The sequence below is a fragment of the Trachypithecus francoisi genome, unplaced genomic scaffold, assembly GCF_009764315.1.
Source record: "Trachypithecus francoisi isolate TF-2019V2 unplaced genomic scaffold, Tfra_2.0 Lachesis_group9, whole genome shotgun sequence".
In the NCBI taxonomy this organism is placed as follows: domain Eukaryota; kingdom Metazoa; phylum Chordata; class Mammalia; order Primates; family Cercopithecidae; genus Trachypithecus; species Trachypithecus francoisi.
In genome coordinates this window covers 46,327,399-46,352,604 of record NW_022681474.1, presented here as the reverse complement: position 1 = coordinate 46,352,604, position 25,206 = coordinate 46,327,399, and the positions used below count along the sequence as shown (strand labels likewise).

General features: G+C 37.1%; 1 protein-coding gene and 1 non-coding gene across 2 annotated transcripts in view; both read right to left on the bottom strand.

The window, feature by feature from the left end:
• The window catches only part of NRG3 (neuregulin 3), a 549,380-nt gene that overhangs the window by 71,573 nt on the left and 452,601 nt on the right, over nt 1-25,206 (bottom strand). The gene's annotated exons all lie outside the window — the stretch shown is intronic.
• Nucleotides 6,567-6,672, bottom strand: LOC117082970. Its single transcript, XR_004436883.1, has one exon. It is a non-coding gene; the product is annotated as a U6 spliceosomal RNA (small nuclear RNA).

Sequence of the window (25,206 nt, the reverse complement as noted above, 5' to 3'; positions counted from 1 at the left end):
TACTCAAATTAGCAGCATCAGAACCATCTCTGAGTGAGTATTTTAGAAATGTAAAGCATGGACTCCATCCATGACCTACTGCACCAGAAACACTGGAGGTGGGTCCTGGATGTTGCTTTCGAAAACTTTCCAGATCATTCTCATGAACCCTAAACTCTGAAAACCAGCTGCATGGATGATCCTCTCTGTTATTTACATGCCAATAACTTTGATTTTACACATCCAGCTCACAGGTTTCTCTGAATTCCAGTCTGCCTATCTCTTCCCTCTTGATGGACTTTCCAAAAGCACCTCAGAATTTGCTTATAGAAAATGGAACTCTTGCTCTTCCTCAACAAACCTGCTCTTCCTTTAGCAATCCCAGTCTCAGTTAATGTGACACCACCGATCCCATTGTCCAGGCCAGAAACCTAGTAGCCATTCTCTTGATCCTGCATGTGCAATCACCAAATACTCTTGATTCTAACTCCTAAATATCTTTTGAATCTACCACTTCTTTCCATCCATCTTAACTGGAATATTCCTTACAGACCTGTCTGTGCACATGCTAGCCACCCTAAAATGAATTATTTACAATAAAATCTGTTTCCATAATATATGCAAAAAAAAAAAAAACAAAAAAAAACATAGCAATCGGTCACTGCTGTTCAGAAAATCATGTCATGGCTTATCTAGGCTCTTACGATGAAGAAAAAAATCTTGCCAAGCCCTCCGTGTCTCTCACTCCTTATCTCATACATAATAACTGCCCCCCACTTTCAATACACAAGCCACAATTGTTCAGATGTTCCAGGTCCCCTCAGGCCTTCGCACATGCTTCGCTCTGCAGGTTGCCACCTTTACCCCAACAATCCCACAGTTGTCCACAGATTTCATCTAGAGAACATACTATAAGACAGAGAAAGCTTCAGCAAAAATAAATTCCCATTGGATATTTCTGTTCTCTACAAAACTCTCTATAGTGCTGCCCAGTAAAGGCTTTCTTCTCTGGGGACTTTTCACCATTTAGGTCACAGAACTACATCCCTCTCTTTCTGCTCTTTGGCTCTCATTCTTTAAATCATAGTCTTGAGCCACAGATAACACACATGTCTGGGAAGCCTAGCCTTTGAGATGATTTATCAAAGTCTAACAAAAATGAGACTCACCCTATGGGATACTCTCAAACTTGCTACTAGAAATAATAACCTTCATTATTTCCATTTGTTTATTCCATAAACCATATGCTTCTGGAAGATACAAACATGTTTTATATCTGTGTGTGTGTGTGTGTGTGTTTGTGCATGTATGTGGGTATATGTATTCCTAATAACTAATTCATCACCTGCTATCCAATAGTTATTCAATAAATACTTATTGAATGAATATCCTCACACTAACCCTAAATTATGGACTTTTATCTATTGTAGATGAGATTTTCAGTATACCCATAGAGACTTCATTCCTTCTAACAAAACAGTCTCCCTGGGCGTCTGAACTACTCTATAGGCTAAGAAAAGCAGGAGTACATTAGGGATTGAATGCTATGTAGAAGTGAAGACAATTGCTAACCGGGTGGCCTAAAAATCCAATATGCTGGAAGACTGTAGTAGGGCTTGCTATTGACAGAGAAGGAGCAAACACTTACCTCACATAGGTCAGAAGTGCATACTTATACTTTTTCGTGGGTGTACAGTGGCCTTGTCTCTGCCTCATTCCATAAAAAATCATGAAGTAGGTTGGTTGACTATTGTGTGTGCTTATTTAGAAATATTATGATCTGGATTACAGTGGGGTCATTTTCCACTTGCTCAAATTTTACCTTACTTACACATAAGTAGTGAGCAGCATGTACGTAGAAACCCCAATACTTTCTGCTAAGAAAAGGACATGGCCATTTGTAGATGGATCTTAAACTTCAAAGAGAACTGAGTCTATGTTCGTGGGACTGTTTTCATGCTTCTCCAGCACAGAGATACCTCAGCTAACAGACTGATTCTATCTTCTGAGTCAGGTGCATTGGGAAACTTGAAAGAGATGCCATCACAGACTTGAATTACATGGCTCTCCTTCTTCTGACAACATGTTTCCTAAGCAATTTTCTAACTGAAATTTGATTTCCAGCATTAATCTGGATGCTATCCATGGTGGGGATGGTGTTCCATTCTCTACAACATCTTTATTTCCCAAATGTGTCTTTATATGAAACTTTTAGTGGATAAAAGATTCTCACACATAGCAACAGCCTCCTGTCTGGTCTCCCTGTACCTCACACTGGCTTCTACTACTTACTCAAGAGTTAATACACCCACCTCAAGAGCACACGTGAGCTCTCTTGATCTTGTGACTAAAACTCCATTGGATCTTCATTACACAAGATTAACAAACACTTCCTAGCTTTTTCAGCAATTCCCCACACAAGCCATCAGAGAAGGCTCCCTGGGACTGCACTTCCTAATCTCTCTCTCACACTCCTTGAGCTCCAATAGTACTGGAACACATACGGCCACTTTTAGACTATGAATTTAAATGTGCTATTCCCTTTACGTTGTACACAGCTACATATCTCTGCCTAACAAATATTTTCTAATTGCTTCAGGTTTATGTGAAATGTAAGCACATACTGAAGTCTTCCCTAGCTCCTCAGGTTAGAAGTGGCTGAAAGTATTCAGAGCTCCAGGCACACTTCCTATTCATCTCTAATACTGTGACGATCATTCTGAATTGCAGTTTCACTGCTTACATGTTTGTTCTCCATCCTCTTCTCAAACTAGACTATGGGAACTTAGGGACCTAGCAAGTCAATCTCTGTATCACCATAATTTATTACAAAGCCTGACACACAATAAATGCTTAATCCATCCTTTCTGTGACTAAGCATCATAATGGTTATAACAATGGAGATTATACCAACATCATAGGCATACACAAAACTTCAGAATGATAAGGTAACAGAATCTTGTTGCTCCGAATCTGTAATAATGTTTTTGGAAATGAATGATGAAAAACATATCTATACTTCTGTGAACATACCTGAAGCTGACTAATAATCAAGGGTTTCTTTTTTTTTTTTTTTTTATGTTCATGGGTTCCATGTAAAAAATAAAGCAGTTTTTTAAATGAAAATTAATGTGTTTGTTTATTAAAGAATTTTCTCCCACATCCAAATTTCTTGACTGGAAAGTATGTATGGATGTGATGTTCAAAATATTTAATAAGTCATATGAAAATTAGAAGACTAATCAGAATAAATCTGTACAGCCATAAGAGAGAAGCAGGGTCCTGGAGGTCCCTCTGGGGCTATATGTTAATTCTTGTTTCTGGATTAACACTGAGGAGGTTTGGGAACCCAGGCATCCAGGGTGGCATAGGGGGACAATTTTCAGGGGGATTTGAGCAGTGGTTGTTTACCACATAGAATAAAATTATTGTAATTTCTTAACAGTCAGTACAATTAATGAAGTGTACTGCTGTACATCAGGTCTACTTTCATGGTCTAAATCTGTCTTTAGTATAATTTGAAGTCAGGCATGTGATGCCTCCAGCTTTGTTCCAGTTGCTTAGGATTGCTTTGACTATTAAAGCCCTTTTTTGGTTCCATATGAATTTTAGGATTTTTTCTTTCTAATCCTGTGAAAAATGAAATCGGTAATGTAATGGAATGGCATTGAATATGTACACTGCTTTGGGCAGTATAGTCATTTTAATGATATTGATTCTTCAAATCCATGAGCATGGGGTGATTTTCCACGTGTTCATGTCATCTATGATTAGTGTTTTGTAGTTTTCCTTGTAGAGATCTTTCACTTCCTTCATTAAATATATGCCAATGTATTTTTTTTGTAACAATTTTAAAGGGGATTGAGTTATTGATTTGGTTCTCAGCTCGATTATTATTATTAGTGTTTAGCAGTGCCACAGATTTTTCCATGTTGATTTTGTATCTTGAAACTGTATTGAAATCATTTATCAGTTCTTCATTCTGTAACATTGATCTATATGTCTATTTTTTATTCCAGTACCATACTGTTTTGATTACTATAGCATTGAGAGCCCTAGATTTGATAAAGTCACATACCTGTGACCAACCGACCTTTGACTAAGTCAACAAAAATGTATACTGGGGAGAGAACACTCTGTTCAACAAATAGTTCTCGAAAAATTGGATAACCATATGCTGACGAATGAAACCATACCCATATCTCTTACCATATACAAAAATTAACTCAAGATGAAATTAAAGACTTAAATGTAAGACTTGAAACTGTAAAAATTTTAGAAGAAAACCTAGGAAGACTTTACTGAACAATGGCCTAGGCAAAAAAATTATGACCAAGTCCTCAAAAGCAAACATCAAAAAAACAAATATATAGGCCGAGGCAGGCAGATCACGAGGTCAGGAGATTGACACCATCCTGTCTAACACAGTGAAATTCCATCTCTACTAAAAATACAAAAAAATTAGCCAAGCATGGTGGCGGGCACCTGTAGTCCCAACTACTTGGGAGGCTGAGGCAGGAGAATGGTGTGAATCCAGGAAGTGGAGGTTGAGGTGAGCTGAGATCACACCACTGCACTCCAGCCTGGGAGACAGAGCAAGACTCCATCTCAAGAAAAAAAAAAAAAAAAAAAAAAAAAATATATATATATATATATGAGAGTTAATTAAACTAAAAATCTCCCACACAGTAAAATAAATGATCAACACAGTAAACAGACAACCTACAGAATGGGAAAATATTTGCAATCTATGCATCTGACAAAGGGCTAATATCTGGAATCTACAAGGAACTCAAATAACTCAACAAGAAAAATAAGTAACTACATTAAAAAGGGGGCAAAACATGTAAACACACACTTTTTAAAAGAAAACATACAAGCAACCAATAAACATTTGAAAAACATTCTCAACATCATTAATCATCAGATAAATGCAAATTAAAACCACAGTGAGATACCATCTTACACCAGCCAGTATGGTTAATATTAAAAAGTAAAAAAACAACAGATATTGTGAGGATGTGGAGAAAAGGGAATGTTAATATGTTGCTGATGGGAGTGTAAATTAGTACAACCTTTATGGAAAACAGTATGGAGATTTATCCAAGAACTAAAAATAGAACTACCATTTGATCCAGTAATCCCACTACTGAGTATATACCCGATGGGAAAGAAATCATTATATCAAAAAGATATCTGTACTTGTATATTTTTGGCAGTACTATTCACAATAGCAAAGATATGGAATCACCTTAAGTATTTATTAATGGAGTGTGTGTGCATATATATAATATATATGGTATGTGTATACATATACACACATATATATAACATAAATACCATATTCCATATATATATACACACACACATAACATACACACATACACACATACACACACCAGAAATACCATATACCATAAAGTACTACTCAGACATAAAAAAGAAATCATATATTTTGTGGCAAAAGATTTATGAAATCTAGGACTCTCAAGGCTTAGTAACCAAAACACCATGGTACTGGTATAAAAATAGATATAGATCAATAGAACAATTAGAGGAACTGGAGGCAATGAGCCTAAGTAAAATAACTCAGAGTAAAATACTTTATGTTCTTACTTATAACCTGGAGCTAAACAAAGGGTACATACACATGGACATATAGCAGTAAATAATATACAATGGAGACTACAAAAGATGGGAACATGGGAGGAAGGTAAGGGTTGAAAAACTATCTATTGGATTACCAAATCGTTTTTTGGGTGATGAATACACTAAAAGTCCAGACTCTACCACTATGCAAAACATTAATGTAAGAAAACTGCACTTGTACTCCCTAAATCTATAAAAATAAAACAGATATATACATATAAAATAAATAAATCTGTCCTTAGGAATTATAGTTTTAACAATTCAAACCAGCAACCTTGGGATAAGAGAAACTTTAGAAGTCAGCATGCAATAATAATGCTTGGAATAAACCTATTAATACAATATAAATATCATTTTCATTTTACAGAAGAGAAACTGAACTACGGAGGGCCCACACAGCAGTCTTATTATTTCACACTTCATCCATAGAAAGGCAGGGAAAGCCGAAAAAGCCCAACTCCATAAAGAAATCTCTTTAATATCCTGCATTTCCAACCGGGCTGAGTTTTGGACTCTTTTAAGTTACATATATTCAAGCTTCTGCTTGCCAAACACTCTATTTATCACTCCAGAATAATAAACATAAGAGCAATTAGAAGGCACCATTTTTTGGTAGTTCATTCATCTTGGAACCCATCTACCCAACACCATTATTAAAAATATTTTTATTTTTAATTTTGGGGGGTACATAGCAGGTGTATATATTCAAGGGGTACTTGAGATGCTTTGATTCAGGTATGCAATGCATAATAATCACATCATAGCAAATGGGGTATCCATCTCCTCAAGCATTTATACTTTGTGTTACAAACAATCCTATTACACTCTTAGTTATTTAAAGTGTACAATTAAGTTATTATTGACTATAGTCACCCTGCTGTGCTATCAAATAATAGGTCTTAAACTTTCTATTTTTTTTTTTTGTACCCATTAACCATAAAAACAGGGAACGTTTCACAAATCTGCATGTCATCCTTGTGCAGGGCCATGACAACTTTCTCTATATTGTTCCCATTTTAGTATATGTACTGCCAAAGCAAGCACCCAACACCCATTTTTTTTGAGCACACACTAAAACACTACACAAAGCAGGTATTGGGGTGAGGTAGGTGGGTACAAAAATAAAGACAGTGCTTGACTCTGGGGATTTCTATTACTTTCTCTTTCAAATTTTCTTTTCATTCCATTATGGCTTTGAATTAATGTCTAAACACTGACTTGATCTTCAAATACCTTCATGAAAATAAATATCACTCACTTTAATTACTTAAAAATCTTATTTTTCCCCTTAATAGTCTTAGCTTTTATTTGAATCTTTATTGTAGTGTTCAGAAATCCAAGCACTTTCTTCTCTGCCTGGGGCATAAAGAAGGGATAGGCATCGCAACACAAGCGCCTGGCTTGAAGTCCTGCTTATGCATTTGCTAACTATGTCAAGTGTCATGGCAGAAGTAGAAGAAAATATTATAGTAGAGCTCATGGAGAGGGCACTTTTGTCAGTAGTGGTGTGGTGGCTCTGCATTTTACACAAGAAAGGCTTAGAGGCTTAGAGAGTGGGTTGAGGTGGGAACTAGAGATATCTTAATGCAGCCTTTGCATAGGAAATATGTTTTTACTTCTATGGTGTTCTCCTTTGGATGGGTTGAGAAACTCAGATTATAACAGGGCTAACTCTAACACTAGCCCCAGCCACCACCCCCAGATTCTTAGTATCTTGTCTGCAAACCACGCTGCAAAAAAAAGTCAATCAAGAGAAGTTTCCTCCTCAAAAAATAAAGCCAACTGTCAAAGACACTTTAGAGAGTATTCACTCTGGCTGACTGGAAAAGTTATGAAAATTATATTAAAGTACTTTAAAAGATGGATAGTTGTTTAAGTAAAAGGACTATATCTTTAAGCTGTCTTATATCTCCAGCCCCAACCTAGATGACATATTGATAGCTGCACAACAGAAGATAAAGAAATGCTAAATCAGGTGGAAAGGATACAACTTCCTAGACATGGCACATGAGAAGTGCACACAAGCAGGAGAGGAAATGCAAGCATGCAACCAAAGTGTTAAGAACCAAAAAGACCAAAAGGGACACCAGAAATATATTAAAAGTCAAAAGAGCACTTGGAAGCTTGAGATATTTGAATCTCAACATGTTCAAACTTAAAAAAAAATAGAAATTTTAAAAATTTTAAAAAGAGAGAAAGTTACTGATATGGTTTGACTGTATCCCACCCCAAATCTCATGTTGAATTGTAATCCCCATAATCTCCACGTGTGGAAAGGACCTGGTGGGAGGCAACTGAATCATGGAGGCAGCTTCCCCCATGCTGTTCTCATGATAGTGAGTGAGTTCTCACAAGATCTGATAGTTTTATAAGCCTCTGGCATTTCTTCTGCTGGCCCTCATTCTGTCTCCTGCCGCCCTGTGAAGAGGCGCCTTCTGCCATGACTGTAAGTTTCCTGAGGATTACCCAGCTATATGGAACTGTGAGTCAATTAAATCTCTTTTCTTTTTAAATTACTCAATCTCAGGTATTTCTTCATAACTGTGTGAGAAGAGACTAATACAGTTACTGCCTAAAAACACAGGAAATCAAGAATGTAGTATTAACCCCTAAAATGTCACATTTGTTTAAAACAGACAACTAGAATATATTCAGTCATTAAGTCATTTATCATTTCGAAAACATCCAGGTCTTAGGGATATGCAATCAGATAATAAAACAATTACATTGTTCTTCAAATCTTCTCACATAAAGTACCCAATATATCAATCATTTCACTTCTTTGAAGAAGTCTCATCCTGTGCACCCCTGTTCATTTTCTTCATGACAGTGTTAGTGTCATCTTAAGCAAACGTGGGAAAGGCTTGTTTATTGATATTACATTGGGACTCTGTGTTTTAGCCTCAGACGAAATTTAGTGTGCTGAGTTCTGAATATACAACTTAATGCATCGTAATGTACTTTTGCAGATCTGGGTTTGCATTACTACTTTACTACTTGCTGGCATTTTGAACATGAATAAGGTGAATATATGAAAGCATATAATTCACAGGGTTTCATGAAGCCTAGATGAGAAAAAAAGACAATGGGTGGTAGAGGGATTTTCACAGTGTTTGGCACCAAGCACATCTTTCCCGCCTTTACTAAATAAGTCAGCACATATTTATTGAGTATCAGCTGTATATCTAATTCTGTAATATCTCTGCATGATGCCAATTAAAGTCATTTATTTAACAATCTATCATCGAGTATCTACTATAAGACTGCTGAGTACTATATTAGTTCCTGGGGTGGAAAGTGAGGAAATAGTTCAGATAATAAGGCACATGACTGCCTCCCAGGAGCAACAAGGCATGTGTGACTGTCATGTACCCAATCTACACTCTGCTAAGTGCCAGGCAGGGGAGAGTTGTATCTAGGTGGCTAATATACTCATAATGCTTGCTAACCTCTAAGCACTTGTTTAGAGACACTGGATGTGGTTATAGCATTTTAAAAGATAAATAAGACCTCCATAGGGTAGCTCATGGATTTCTCATGTGCTGTTACATAGACTAGATCAATAAAGTGTGGGATGCCCCCATTAATCACTAGTAAGGTGATGATCTCACGAGTGCACTACTTACAACTTGACTATCATATTGATATCAGAAAGAGAATTGATCCTTTTCTACATTATTCCATAAAAGTTTTTTTTTTATGTTTTTACATTTTTCCAGAGAGGAGAGGGTCACACGTTATGCTTTATTCAGTCATGTTTGTATTATTCATCTCTGTAAGACGTACATCTTCATATCAATGTACATGAAGGATATCTACATGGGACAAAGGGAAGGTGTGTGGATCTTATTTGACTCTTGGTTTAAGCATAGCCAACTATTTTCTTTAGCAAGTTCTTAATTTATCCGAACTTATTTATGTAATGATTAAAATATTACTTATTATTAATTTGTATGAGTAAAGGCCACAATGCATTATAGACATGCAGTAAATATTAATTTTATCATACATCTTCTGTTCTTTAAAATTTTCCTTTCCATTTGAATAGACATTTTTCCAAAGTATACATACATCCAACAAACACATAAAAATATGTCCAAAATTGTTAGTATTTATGTAAAGTAAAATCAAAACTACAATGAAATATCACGTCACACCCATTAGAATGCACAACAATGAGTATTGGCAAGAATGTGGAGAAATAGCAACAGTCATACAATACTGGGGAAAGTAAAACCATGCAGCTGCTGCAGAAAAGTTTGATCATTCCTCAAGATGTTAGAGTTACCATATGACCAAGCAATTCCACTCCTCACATAGGAGAATTGAAAACAAAATGCTCATAGTTGTTTATGAGTTTTTATAGAAATATTACTCATAGTAGCCAAAAAGTGGAAGCAACTCCATTGTCCACCAAGTGATGAATAAACAAAAAAGTGGTACATCTATACAATGGAATATTATTCACTAATAAAAGACATTAGTTACTGATTCATGTTACAGTATGCGTGAACCTTGAAAGCATTATGCTCAGTGAAAGACAGTAGGCATAAGTCTACATATTACATAGTCCCATTTATAAAAAATATCCAGAATAGGCAAATCCACAGAGACAGAAAATAAATTAGTGGTTGTCAGAAGTGGGGAGGAAGAGTGAAACTTTATGTTCCTATCTTTTAACCTTGGTTTCCTATAAATCCTTTTTTTATGTTTCCAGTTTAGTAAGAAGTAAAAGGGGACAAATGTGGCTCATTAGTTAAGATTCTGCAAATAAATAAGTCAATTTCATGTTATGCTTTTGTAAACCATTTGAGAAAAAAAAAAAAAAGAAAAACCCCCATGAACCTCCCCAAAACTCTTTGCCTTATTGACAAACTTGACTCTCAGACCATTGTTGCAGAACAAATATTATTGAGAAAATTGGTTCATTCTCTGTGATATTTGGAAAGCAATTAAAACAAAAATCAAGATCTATAACCATCTGTTCACTTCCAATTCTTATCTCTCCATTTTCAGAAATAACTGCAAATGGAGTATTATACTGCTTGTGAATCATTCAATATTTTTAGCATGAAAGATAATGGTGGTCTTTAGCCTGGCCAACATGGCAAAAGTCCATCTCTAGTAAAAATACAAAAATTAGCCAGGCGTGGTGGTGGGCACCTGTAATCCCAGTTACTTGGGAGGCTGAGGCAGGAGAATTGCTTGAACTAAGGAGGCAGAAGTTGCAGTAAGCCAAGATTGTACCACTGAATTCCAACCTGGGTGACAGAGCAAGACTGTCAAACAAAACAAACGAAAGAAAGAAAGAAAGAAAGAAAGAAAGAAGAAAGAAAGAAAGAAAGAAAGAAAGAAAGAAAGAAAGAAAGAAAGAAAGAAAGAAAGAAAAGATGGTGTGGTGGTCTTTGAAAGTTATTGCTGAGAAAATTTGGCATTTTTAACAGAAATTCCAATTTAAGCACAGATAGTAGGCTAGAAATCTACTATCTAACCTTGCCTCTCTGATGGTGGAAGCCATGAGCTCCCCTCCCTTTGTGTTGGCTGAAGTTGTTTCCCAATCTGCACTACAAAGTAGGAAAATACTCATTTTCCTTGTTATCTTAAAGTTTGAGAAGAGGGCGCATTCTCTGCCCCTTCCACACTGCACTCCATATCTCCTTTTCTCTTCTACTGGTGTGACATTTTTTTGGTACACACATAGTAAAATGAGCTTTTACCCATCCTACCTGGTGAACCCTTCACCAAGAATCAGATTTAGTTCATGTAGAGAAGGGTTCAGTATATTATGGTCCCAGGCCCAAAATCTGGTCTGCCACCTGTTTTTGTAATTATAATTTTGCTAAAACAGTGCTGAGCTCATCTGTTTATGCATTGTCTATGGTGTTTTGAGCTACAATGAGTTGAGTAGTTGTGAAAGAAACCATATGACCAATAAAGTATACAATATTTATTATTTGACCCTTGACACAATTTACCAACCCTTGATATAAAACATTACTGGGGAAAGTGGCTTTCTCACAGATTATATATTTGAATTACTAGACATTTTTGGCACTTATTTCAGTGCTTTAGTGTGATATATTTCAAAAAATACATGTAGAAGATGTCTAACCACCAATTAACCACTAGGGTATTGAAGTAAGACAGATTTGATTTTGATCCTAATTCTGATATTTTACCAGCTGTATGATATTCAGTACATTCTTAACTTCTTTTTTGTTTGTTTTTCTTTGTTTTTGAGAAGCAGGGTCTTGCTCTGTTGCCTATGGTGAAGTACAGTGGCATGATCATGGCTCAATGCTGCTTTAAACTTCTGGGCTCAAGTGATCCCTACCATAGCCTCCAAAAGTGCTGACTGAACTTATTGAATCCCTCAGTTTCCCTATTTGTAAAATGGAGATAATGAGAGTACCTACCTGTCAGTGAGAATGATTTTGGCTGAGAGTTCAGAAAACTCAACACAAATGGCTTAAATCTGAAGGAAAATAACATTATCTCTTTTAGCAGGAAAGGATTCCTCGGTTGTCTAATATAGTGATTTACCTAGATCCCCCAAAATAAAGGACTCATTCTGCTGAGCCATCATTGGCTATACCTTTAGGCTAGGCTCCCTTGTCACAGATAGCTGCCATGATTTTAAGCATCACATCTAAATATCATCACTCCTATTAACAAGATTTGAGTCCCATGCCCACCTCTTAAGCATTCTCCGTCTGAACATTGGCATTACCCTGAGTAGCTTCATGAAGCAAATGCATGGTCATGTGAAGGACAGTGGGCTGATTGTTGGAATAAAACTGAAGTTCAGTTGAAGTAAAGGGCATGGAGGATGAAATGTGAGCAGTAGCCAACAATATCAGCTAAGATTTTTTAAAAATGAGAATTATATAAACGAATACATGTAGCAACGTGTAGTGTGTAGTAAATAAACGTTGGCACCTCCTGAGAGCTATGACATCATCTTTTTTGGTAAATTTATTGGTAGTGTTCTTCCAAAATATATTGTTTAATATAAAGTATGCTTGAATTAATTTTATTAAGAGTTTCAGAAGAACTGCATATTATTCCATTCAATAACTGAAAAACTTCCAGGATGTAGTGAGATTGGATAATTATGATTACTCAAACACAGATGGACTCTGTATCATTTTGCAGCACATGCTCACCTATCAGTGATATTTGCATCCACCTCATATTAAATCTGTATCAAATACTTATATATCCCCAAGGTCACTCAGTGTAATTAACTGCAAAGTAAACTTAATTAAGATGAATGAATGTGCTATTTTCTTTATAAAATCACTTACTGAATGCTCATAATTTTTAAAAATATGCCCATCTTTTTGCCCACCTAATTCTTGCTTGGCTCAGACATCGTCTTCTAGAGCTATTATTTGCAGTCTCTCTTATCTGCCCTCAAAGACACAGGATTCCACATTCCTTTTGTCACAGCCCTTATCATACTGCATTGTAAATGCCAGTTTACATGTTTCCTTCCCCTTTACCAGACTGTGAGCTTTGAAAAGGCAACTCCTGATACACTCCATGTACTCCTTCCCTGCTTCAGGGAAAAAGTAATGAATGAATGTAAATGTCCATTGAGAATGTCCATATTGAGAGAAAGTTGCCCTTATTTACACATCCCTGACCATGGCGAGACTCTTGCTTTCACTCACCAGACTGAAGGTCCCATCCCTTTTCCTCCCTTTCCTTCTCCCACTGTCTTCAATAATACAGAAAGATTGGAGCCATCTGGCAGTATGCTGTTTTTCTTTTCCTCCTTCCTGGCCAGGGCATGACCTTTTTCCATGAGAAAAAAGTAATAAGGAGACTGAGACCCCAATCAAAATTAAAAGTCAATGCAGTGGGTACCTATGAACCAAGAAAAGTACCTTGTAGGTATTCTGAGTAGGTGTGAAAAGACTCCAGGAACTAAAATTGCTAAATTATGAGACATTTATTTAAAACAATCCCATCAATGATATAAGCATAGAAATCTCCAAAATCTTATCTATGGATACAGTGACAAGACATACAACAAGAAAAAATGTCTATAGAAAATGATGAATACAGAGTTTTGAAAGCCCCTGCTTCCTATACTGAGGGACATTCTACGAAAATGCCTCCATGTAGCAGTAACTCTCTCTTTAATCTCTGCCTTTTGAAATCTCATCCATTTTCCCACACGCAACTCAGAGGCAATTCAGTTGTGTACTCTTCCCCAGTCTTTCACCTGGCATTACCCTTGATCTCCTCTCTGCTTCCTCAGCATTTTGCTGCTATTCTTATTAGAACATGTATCATTCTCTGCCTTGTGCACTGGCTATTGTGTGGGTGTTTGTAATTCCTGAAGCCCACTGGGGAGATCCTGAGCTCCTTAAGGACAAGGGCCATAATTTGCTCATCTTTTCTTCCCCATTGTTACAGACCACCTAAGCTAATGTAGAATAAAAGGCAGGGGTAGATCTTGATTAATAAACATATCTGAATATATTCTTCCCATTACACTTCACTGCAAAACTGAAAGTCTCTTTGTGAACAGACTGTTTTCTTTACGCAAGTAGAGTTTTGAGAAATGAAAAATTATGTTCGAAAACTCGATTGTTGATCCTTTCTGTGTGATTGGCTATATAAGTAGAAAAACATTCTTTTTTTGTTAGGGTGAGAATATTGCACCAAATATAAATGCCTATGTTTGCCTAGTTCTGTTTCTTGGGAAGACCTACATATCCTTCTAATTTAATTGCCTCAAGAGATTGGACTTGGCACGTAATTTTGGATCCTAAATATCAGTTTCTTTCTCTATCTACTGTCTTCCCAAGCATTTGAGACCAAAATATCACAAATGGATCACATCAGAGCCACGAAAGGTAAGTGACTGATTGTCTCCTTGATATTGATCTCATGCCAGTAGAGAGGTGAGACAACATGGAAATTGCCTTCTTTTTGATTTATCCAGGAAACAGGAATTTCACCAAAGTTTGGATATCATTCAAAACCTAACCATAGGGCTGCTGTGTAGGGTGGTGGATCCCCCATTATTGCAAGTACAGGTTGGGTCAGCCACTGATCATGGTGTTGCAAAAGGATTTCTTACTCTGGTCAGTGTTGGACTAAATAGCCACTAAGATCCTTTCTAGATGTGTTAGTTTGTGAAAGGTCAGCCCTGTATTTAAGCTGGGAGAAAAAGCTAGAGTGGCAGAGGAGAAACTGTCTGCTCCCATTACCCTTGTTCCCCATGACATCAACAGGCAGTTGGTGGTGTCACGATGCTACACAAATGTGAGGCGTAGGCTTCCAGGCTCAAACACAGCATGTACCAAACACACTGACACAGCATCTCAGTCAAAATTTTGAACTGTGAAAACTGATTAATTTTGTATCCAACTAAAATTCTATTTCACAGTAAAGCAGTTCCCCAGCTGTGAGAGGCTGAACACTATGGCTCCAAAGAAATCAATAATCCTTCTCTGGTACTCAAGGCATCTTTATGTTTCCCTTTGGGTGACAGACAACTTTATTTGACCATGGTTCTGATAAATTCAACCTAAGCATTTCAACCAGTGGGCAAAAAATTGCCCATAAAGTTATCCACTTCTCTCTGTTAGGTAGTCTCTGGATCACTGCCAGCAGAGCAGAGTGGCGCTCACAGGCTGGGCCTCTGTCTGCTCTCGCTCATGCATACTCCTTGGCATCCAGTTTGTTCCCATCTGCAGAAACATTATAATTTCCAAATGTTGAAGGGGTTCTAATAGTGCTGAACAGAAATGTGTGCACAGTCCAGCTCCAAAATTGGAAAATGTTTATTTTTGTCACATCTTCCCCTTGATGTAAAACCATGGTCCACTTTCATAAACAGGTTGCATGGTCAAACCAGCTTTTTCCAGATAGGTTTTAAGGAAAAATGACTCTAGGTATAGCCATAAAAAATAAAAAGAGAAAAAAAATAGTTCCTCAGTGGGGAGCGACCAAGTTAAAACATATAGTTTTTCCTTCTGATGTCTCCAAACCATTAGATATGGTAACATGAACCGCAAATCTTCAAGAAGACCATTTAGGAAGCACAGTTTGCAGTTTATTTGACCATGGGAACCTTTGTTCCTGGCTCCCATTGAAATTGAACTGAAATTCCACAGAAGCATGGTTTAGGAAATGCTGAGTTAAAGTAAAACCCATGGGTCTACAGCATCAGGGAATTTTCATAGTGTGGTCCAGAAAATATCAGAGAACCAAAGCCTTTTACACAATTCAGAGACTGGTAAAAATAGCACTTGCATGGAAATGGTTCCTTTTTATGAAAAGCCTGAGGAAGCTATAAAATCACTTCTACTTGCATGAGTGCCAGAGAGAAGAAGAGAAGACGACAGTTGAAAGGAGGGAAAGCATTGAGGAACATAGGTAGAGAGTGACCAGGTTCAGCTGGTATTCTGGGCACAGGCAGAAGGTGTTTTTCCAGGTCTACATGGAGGCAAAGCTGAATTCTCAGGTCAGTAGTAAATAGTGTGGGCCTAGTTTTCAAGACATAGAATAGAGATGACTAAGTTTCTATTCTAAAAGTCCAATCATTGCAGATTTCTCTGCAGTAAATATGAAAGCTAGGAAGCAGCAGAGATAAGCTCAATATGTTGCTCAGTAGAAAGCACAGACTGGACCACTAGATGGCCAGAACTGAGACATTAAATGGAGCAGTGGGCAACAGAATCACTCCCCAATCACACCTGGTTAATGTCATCAGCAATGCCAATTTAAAAGAAACATAAATTATGCTAAGAACCTCAGTATATATTATTATATTTCAGATGTTAAGTTGGTGCCAATTTATGTTGACAACTTAGTAAGCCAGGTGGACAAACTTGTACTTACAACCAGATAGGAAACAGTATAGAAAACACTATTTATCAAAAGGCTTAAAAATATTTCTAAGTTTTGACCTCATATTTCCACATGGAATCTGTCTAGAGAAAACATCCTAAATGTGAAAAAAAAATGTTGTTCAAACATTTGTATTGCCATATATCTATATGAATAGAAACATTAACATGGCATAAATTTCCAATAATAGCATAGTTCAGTAAATTATATTTGGAGTCAAACAGTGGGATTTTATGCAGTTATCAAAGGTGATGTTTATGAAGCATCTGTTAACCTGATTATAATACAATGTTAAACAAATAAAAGAGAAAAACCGAAATATATTACGTAATCATGACTATAAAAATGAGGTAAATATAGCAAAAATGACCAGAAAATATAGCAAAACAGCAATAGTAGTGTAAAGTTTATATAATTATAATTTTTCATGACTTTCCTTTTCAAATTTATTCAGACGCTTCTAATTTTTCTTTAACAGGTATCATTTCTCTTAAGAAGCAATATTTTTAAAAGAATATTAGCCCAGGGAAATAAATATTCTTAAAAATGGTGCCAACACTGAGTCTTCTTATTAAGTTATTCCTAACTACAGATGCATTTTTTGGAAAAGATCCATATATAGAAAATCTTTATGGCCAAAATTGTTATTTGCCGTAATGAAATGTCATCAGGAAAGTGGAAGAAAGAGAATCAATGCACACTAAGAAATTCCTACCTCAGGCAGACTGCAGAGGCTAGGTGCGGTTTGGGGAAAACCCTTGGTTTGGTAGCCATGGTCCATAGCTATAGCAGCCCAGGGAGCAAAGGACCAGAAGCACAGAGCTCCGGAGCAAAGGACCAGAAGCACAGAGCTCCAGCTTCCTGTGATGAACTGCTTACAGCGTGGCCTTCCTGAGTAGCCATTTTGGCTTCCAGGAGTCTATTTTACATGCTGACATATAAGAAAAGATTTGGAAGGGGATTTAAGTGACATTGCCAAGAGAAAAGCACATTAGACATTTGGTTGGGAGACAGAAATGTCATGTACTTGAGCAGTTTCTTTGAAGGAGTAAGACAGATTATCCTATGTGGTCAATAAATTTAGTCTCATTATTTACAATGATTCCATATGACAAAAGATCTAAAAACATCCTTGCTTTTTTGCTTGGAAATATATGTTGTGTGCTCTATAACCCCTGTTTTGGATGTCTTCTTATTTCAATCTGTCCCAAACCAGGTATATGCCCCTGAAATGTAATTTCCAGTGATTCTTTTTATTTATTTATTTATTTATTTTTTTTTTTTTTTTTTTGAGACGGAGTCTCGCTCTGCCACCCAGGCTGGAGTGCAGTGGCCAGATCTCAGCTCACTGCAAGCTCCGCCTCCCGGGTTCCCGCCATTCTCCTGCCTCAGCCTCCCGAGTAGCTGGGACTACAGGCGCCCGCCACCTCGCCCGGCTAGTTTTTTGTATTTTTTTAGTAGAGACGGGGTTTCACCGTATTAGCCAGGATGGTCTCGATCTCCTGACCTCGTGATCCGCCCGTCTCGGCCTCCCAAAGTGCTGGGATTACAGGCTTGAGCCACCGCGCCCGGCTATTTTTTTTTTTTTAAAGACCAAGAAAGAAAAACCCACCAAACAAACAAAAAAACTTAGCAAAAAAAACTCACCTTTATTTTAGGTGATTGAGGCAAAAGAAAAAAAAAATAATAACTTGCAATAACTATTAATTAGTATGTTCCTAGAACAAGTGAGATTTTTATAAAAGCGCACAATGGATATAGAATCAAGAAAACTCTTCTTGTACAGAAATAATTCTTTTTTAAAAAGTTTGACAGCTCCTCAATAAAGTAGCACCCTGGCACGAGCCAAGGAGAAAAGACGCCACTCTAAAAATATCTCAGTAAAAATGGAAAGAGCTGGCATTTTCTTCCATGCTCCTGGAACAGCCGTCTCTGGGACTGCATGGCCCTCCGCTGTCCAGTTGCTTTATTCTCCACTCCCCTGTATACCTCTGCTTCGGAGGCAGGGAAAGGATGCAGAAAATGGCTGAAATGTGTAGTTGGCATAAGCTTGCTTTTACTTTTTAAAACTGATCAGCTATAAAAAAAAGCACTAGGAATGAATGCCAGCAACAGAATATATGGCATTCTAAAAATAAGCATCGATGAGGCAAAATTCAGGGATAAACACATTAAAACTTTAAATTCCTGGCTCATTAACTTCTAGTATGTTCCCACATCTTCCCCTCTGGCATGGACACTTGAAGAGGTGTTATTTGCGCAACCATTTATTTAAATGGTTTTATTGAGTGATGATGTGCCAGGAATGCTAGGAGGTTTCTGTGAGAATAAGAGATGACTGGAAATGGCCCAGCATCTTGAAATCACTCCAGGGCAGTTACAGGTGCCCAAACCCTGACTATGGTGAGGTTAACAGAAATTGGCAATCCTTGCTCAAACCATTTATGGACTTGATCAGAGCCCACAGGAGCAGAGATCCATAAACCATGTTCCTCTATATTCATGAATTGGAGAGATGTTGGTCAACCAATCTGTAAAAAATATGAATTATGATGGTTATGCTAATTATCCTGGTCTGATCACTACACACTCCATAGTATTGAAACATCATTACGTACCCTGTAAATATGTACTATTATGTGTTAATTTAAAACTTTAATTTAATTTTAAAAATTCCTTAATCCAGAATGCTACTTCAGCCACTGAGGGATGTGGCTGAAGGTCTCACTCTTTTAAGACACACACATAACAAACATACAAACAAGACCCTCGTCCAAAATACCAGTGAAGACACTGCCCCTTCTTCTAGCAAATGTTCATTCCATAAACCTCTGAACCAGAGTGTTGGCTTCTGCAAAATAAGGATATGGAATTTTTGTTCAGGAGACAAATTCTATGTAAACACCTATTCCTCATACCATGTTATGAAATAAATTGTGCACCCACCCAACCCTTGCCAAAATTCATAAGGTGAAGCCCTAACCCCGCAATGTGCCTGTTTTTGGAGACAGGGCCTTGAAGGCGGTAATGAAAGTTAATGAGATCCTAAGAAGAGGTCCCTTAAATGATAGGTCCGGTGTTTTTAAGAGGAAGAGACATGGGAGGGTATGCGGATAGAGAAATGCTATGTGGGGACTCAGACAGAAGCAGCTGACTGCAAGCCAAGGAAAAAGACCACTGGAGAAACCACACCTGCCACACCTTGATCTTGGACATTCAGCTTCCGGAACTGTGAGAAATTTCTATTGTTTCAGCCACTCAGTCTATGGTATGGCAGCTTACCTAACTAAGACATATCATGGGATGGTTTACAAGTCATATATGTTAGTCTACATGAGAGAAGAAACATATCAAGTAAATTTCAGCCATCATGTGAACACAAAGAAAGGCAATTGCATTTGGTTTGCAGTTATAGCTGCAGTATCATTTTTTTGAGATGGGGGATATGAGGGTCCCTAAGCTTCCATAATTTACTCACATCTCTGCCTCTGCTGAAGTAAACTCTTTGGGGTTTGATTGTCTTTAAGATCATTACAATAGTGAAGGAAATTCATGTAAATGAATAAGCTAGATAGATAAAGCAAGAAATAATATTTTCAATTCCTGTCTTTCTCAGACTCTCTTGATTGTAGTCACAGTTATCTTCACACTGAAAGCTCAGCCCCATCTACTGCTGAGCCAGTCTTTCACACAGAAAAATGTTATACGATCTCAAGTAGTCCAGTAGCAAGCTGAGAGTATCCACCGGGTCCTTGTAGTTTTCTCCTGTTTTACCACTGACGCTCAGGCCATGGACTGGGCATCTAGTCCCATGTTCTGTTCTCATCCTAATCTTGCTTCTGAGATGAGAGTCTAAGATCCTAGGATCCAAATAATCGAATACTCTCTTTGGTTCTTGTTTGCTTCTCATACTTCATGGTCTGTATGCATTCCCTCAGCCCAGGGTCATTCTTCCAATGAACTGATCACATAGAATAAAGTATCAATGCCTAAAATGACTCCAAGCATCACTTCCTAATTTTAACCATACTAGCCTTTACTAATTAAAATGCTTCAAAGAATACACCAAGCTGTCTTTCTGGATCACCTTATTCTTTCAACAATCTTTTTTGACATAGCTAATGTTTATTACTATTTTTTAAAAAAAGAAAATTGAGAGTTAGAGAATTTAATTCATTTGGAAAAGATTACATACATTAAAGGTGATGAGAGATTTCCAATCCTGGCCAAAATGTAGTATCATGGACTAAGACTTTAGATTTCTGGCAAAGAAGGACAGTGATCTTTGAGAAATGGAAAACAAATGAGAGATGAAAACTACATGGTCTGAAATTACAAATGCACTGGATGGGACGGAAGACACATTAGACATTGCAGAAGAAAAGGTAGCATAGGTCCCTTGCTTGGGTACATAGCAATAGAAACTATCAAAAATAGGAAGTTAAAAACAATAATGAGCATCAGTGAAGTATGGGACAACTTCAAAGTATATATTAGGCATACAACATACATAGAATTAGAGTCCCAGAAGAAGATGAGAACAAAAAGCTATTTTCAAATATAATAATTAAAAAGATCATGAAAATTATAAACTCATAGAGTTGAGAAGCTCAACAAATTCCAAGCATAAGAAGGATGAAGCAAACTATATAAAGGCACATCATAATCAACTTTTTACGGCAATAAATTGAAAACCAGCATTAAATTGTAAATCTTATAAATGACTGACAGAAAAAGATGCATTATACAGAAAAACAAAGGCAATGATAACAGTAGAATTCTTATAAACCTTGCAACAGAGCTGATCTGTAAGAAACTGAAAGGGAAAAACAGGAACAAACAAGTTAATCTAGAATGCTTTACTCAACAAAAGTATCTTTCAATAAAGCCACTTGTAGGCCTACAACTGCTGAGAAAATCCAGCAGTAACGGAGTTTGCATCACAAGGAATGTAAAGGACATCTTTCAGTCAGAAGGAAATTAACAGCCAGAAATACGTATCTACCCAAAGAAATACAGAGCAAGGGAAATGGCAATTATGTCAGTAAATATAAGGTCTCTGTTCTTCTTATTTAAATGTTCCGGCCGGGCGCGGTGGCTCAAGCCTGTAATCCCAGCACTGTGGGAGGCCGAGACGGGCGGATCACGAGGTCAGGAGATCGAGACCATCCTGGCTAACATGGTGAAACCCCGTCTCTACTAAAAAAAATACAAAAAACTAGCCGGGCGAGGTGGCGGGCGCCTGTAGTCCCAGCTACTCGGGAGGCTGAGGCAGGAGAATGGCGGGAACCCGGGAGGCGGAGCTTACAGTGAGCTGAGATCCGGCCATTGCACTCCAGCCCGGGCGACAGAGCGAGACTCCGTCTCAAAAAAAAAAATAATAAATAAATAAATAAATAAATATTCCAAATATAATCAATTGTTTAAAGCAAAAACAGTAACAAAGTGTTGTGAGATTTATTTACATAAGTATGTGTTTGTATACACACACACATATATACACATTGTATATATACACATATGCACACAATGTGTATATATACATATATCTATCTTATTCATTATATATACTATATATTATATATATAATTTATATATACACAATCTTTGATAACAGTAGCATAAATATGAGAAGAGGAGAGAGAACTGAAGAGTACTATGTAGAATTTTTATACTACACATGAAGTGATATATTACTTGCAACTTGACCGTGAAAGCTAGAGGTATATACTAAAACTACCAAACAATGATAAGGCAACCATGAAAAAAATAAAACAAAGAATGAGAGGTAAGACAACAACAAAGGAAATGCAAAAAAAAAAGGAAAGGTTAACATATTGGATAAAAAAGTATATGCTGCCTACAAAAAGCCCACTTTAAAATATATAAACAGGCTAAAAGTATAAATGAAAACAGATATACCACACAAACAACACCCAAAAGAAAGCAGGAGTAGTTACACTATCATCAGACTAAGCAGACTTTATAATCACCAAAATTTGAGAAATGAAGAGGCTACTAGCCTGGGCAACACAGCGAGCCCTTGTCTCTACTAAAAACAACAACAAAAAATTAGCCAGGTACAGTGGAACATGCCTGCAGTCTCAGCTACTCAGGAGGCTGAGGTGGGAGAATCTCTTGAGCCCAGGAGATTGAGGCTGCAGTGAACCATGATTGTACCACTGCACTCCAGCCTGGGAACAGTGTGAAAACATGTCTTCAAAAAAAGAAAAAGAAAAAAAAAACAGAAAGAAAGAAAACAAAAGAGTAATGATACTACATAATGCCACATAATGATAAAGGGATGGGTAAACTCTTCAAGGATGCATAACAATGATAAATATCTATGCAACTAATTACACAACTTCAAAATACATGAAGCAAAAATCAATAGAACTGCAAGGGAGAAATGGACAAATCCACCATTATAATCTGCTATTTTAACCCTTACCTCTTGACAAGTGATAGTCAAGAAGATAGCAAATCACTCGGGATATAGAAAACTTGAACAAAAGTCTACCAACGTGAAAAAATTCAGTTATGGTACACTGCATCCAACAACAGCAGATAAACATTCTTTTCTAGTGTGCATGCCACATTTACTAGGATAGATCATGTTTGGGTTCATTAAACAAGTTTCAATATATTTAAAATGATTCAACTCATACAACGCGTGTGCTCTGAACACAGTGGAATTAAGTTAGAAATTAATAAGTAAACGATATCAGGGAAATGTCCAAATATTTGGAACTAACATACTTCTAACTAACCAATGGAGAAAGGAATAATATAAAAGGTAATTAGAAAGTATATTGAACTGAAAATAAAAACAGAGCATATCAATATTTATAGGAATTAGCAAAAGTAAGACTTTGGTGGTAAAGTTATAGCACTGGTGACCTGTATTAGAATTTTAAAAAGGCCTCATGTTAATAACCTTAGTTTCCACATTAAAAAAGAAGAAAAGGAAAATCAAATGAAACACAAAATACACAGAAGGAAAAAAGTAATAATGAGATCAGAATTTTTTTTTAAATGGAAAAATGAAAATCAATAGAGAAAAATCAGTGAAATCAAAACTTGGTCCTTTGAGAACATTAATAAAATTGACTGACTCTACCAAGAGAGTGATGAGGGGAAGGAAAAAGGTAGACACAAATTATTGATAACAGAAATGAGAGAAATGACAGCACTGTAGACCCTAGAGCTACTTTTTAAAATAAGAAATTATATTGAACAAATTTATGTCACCACCAACAAACACTTTGATGAAATAGAAAAATTACTTGGTTAGGCGCAGTCGCTCACTCCTGTAATCCCAGCACCTTGGGAAGCCGAGGCAGGTGTATCACCTGAGGTCAGGAGTTAGAGACCAGCCTGGCCAACGTGGTGAAACCCTGTCTCTACAAAAAATACAAAAATTAGCTGGGTGTGGTGGCAGGCACCTGTATTCCAAGCTACTCAGGAGGCTGAGGCAAGAGAACAGCTTGAACCTGCAAGGTGGAGGTTGCAGTGAGCTGAGATTGCACCATTGCACTCCAGCCTGGGCAACAAGAGTGAAACTCCATCTAATAAATAAACAAATAAATAAATAAATAAATATTACTTAAAACATCAAACCATCAAAGGTTTTTCAAAAATAGATAACTTGAATTTTCCTGTAGATAATTATTGAACTATGTGTATCAGTAAACTGTAGTTGAAAATCTTCCCACAGAGATAATTCCAATCCCAGATGACTTTACTCGGCAACTCTACCATAAATTTAATTAAAAATATACCAGTTCTAAAAAACTCTTTCGGAATATAAAGAGGAGGGAACAGTCCCAAATTATTTCATTAGGCCAACATTCCTCCAACACCAAAACCAAACACACTACAAGAATATTACATACAAGTGTTCTTCATAAACATAGACGCAAAAAATCTGAAAACAATTTTAGTGAACTTAATTCAAAAAAAAAAAAAAAAAAAAAAAAGGATAACACATCATGGCCAAGCAAGGTTTATCCCACGCATACAAAGATTTACATGCAACATTAACAGATTTTAAGAAAAATATATGGCCGGGCGCGGTGGCTCAAGCCTGTAATCCCAGCACTTTGGGAGGCCGAGACGGGCGGATCACGAGGTCAGGAGATCGAGACCATCCTGTCTAACACGGTGAAACCCCGTCTCTACTAAAAAATATAAAAAATTAGCCGGGCGAGGTGGCGGGCGCCTGTAGTCCCAGCTACTCGGGAGGCTGAGGCAGGAGAATGGCGTAAACCCGGGAGGCGGAGCTTGCAGTGAGCTGAGATCCGGCCACAGCACTCCAGCCTAGGCGACAGAGCGAGACTCCGTCTCAAAAAAAAAAAAGAAAAATATATGATTATTTCAATTTATTTTTCTTTGAACCATGACTAAGCCCCACCCTGGCTGACACTACTGAGGTCCCAGCATACCCTGTGTCTGAGTCCTCCTGATTTGAAGCAGTTTTGATGTATAAAAAAGAATCAGTGCATGAAATACATGATGTTTATCACAGCATGATAAAAGGTAGATATGCCAATTTTGTACACGTTTGGATGAACAATGTTAAATGGAGGACATCTGGAATCCGATTGTTAAAAGTTATAAGCAACATTGTCGTAATTTAGAGACTGAAAGTAAAATACATTCTTGTGGAACATCCAGGAAATACTTCCCACAGTAATTCTTATTTTC